The sequence below is a fragment of the Microcaecilia unicolor genome, chromosome 6 (assembly GCF_901765095.1).
Source record: "Microcaecilia unicolor chromosome 6, aMicUni1.1, whole genome shotgun sequence".
In the NCBI taxonomy this organism is placed as follows: domain Eukaryota; kingdom Metazoa; phylum Chordata; class Amphibia; order Gymnophiona; family Siphonopidae; genus Microcaecilia; species Microcaecilia unicolor.
In genome coordinates, this window is record NC_044036.1 from 253,083,256 (window position 1) to 253,084,297 (window position 1,042).

Genomic DNA, 1,042 nt, shown 5'->3' on the forward strand with positions numbered 1-1,042 from the left:
GGCCAGCTCCTCCAGCACCTAGCCGCTTGTCCCCGCCTCTGGCTCAGAATTGGCTGGTTCATCTGCAGGTGAGGAAACAAAAATTAGTCACTCTTCTAAGCAGAAAAATTCACCTCCCTTTTGGTGGCCATCACACATGTGAAATAGATATGTTTTATAGGGGGTGCTATGCTGTACATTCTGGAAACTGGACATCATGGCTCTTCTCTGCTTCTGATGGACATACTGCAGTGGATGCCTTGAAACCTGTAAGTTCCCTATGAGTGTGGATTGATGATCGTTCATCTCATTACACACTAGCCCCATGAGTGACATATTGCATGCAAGGTTTGCACATTTGCCGACGTTCATCTTGCTGTATACACCTGTAATTGCTGCATGCAACTCCAAGTAATGTTTTCTGCCATTAGTGGTGATTCTCAGAAAGGTAGCTGACAGTGGCCATTTTGCATTTATTTGGATGTTTATTTTAAATTGACTGGACATCATTCTTTTGTTTGTCCATTTTTTTGCTTTGGTTGGGAATATGAACAGGATGATTTTGTAACACTTTTAGACATTGGCAACCCTGTTTCTGTGGTACTCCTGCCAGACAGCATGTCTAGCATTGAATATTCATTTGGGTTGTTGAACATCCTTTCTAAAATGCCCCTCTACACCTCTAGAGGTGTAATTTACATGTCCACAGTAATACCCTATATTACAATTAAGGTGTGTTATTGTAATATGCACTAACCTCTGTGTTGCACTTCATTGCATTACATTATATTGCATTTCTTGGATCCTGCAGTTACCCTGAATATTTCAATGCAGATTACATATAAGAGACTGTGCATTCTTAAGAAGCACAAACATTAGCATAAACAGTAAGTAAATTCCAAGTTGTACATTGCACATTTAAATAATCTGGTCATGAACAATTTTAGGATTTGGAGATGACAAATTTATGCCTCTTATCCACTCCTTTCCCCCAACTGAAATAAAATTCTGTGTTAGGTGTTGTAAGAAGGTTGGAGGGTCTAAGCAGCTCAGGAGGAGGTAT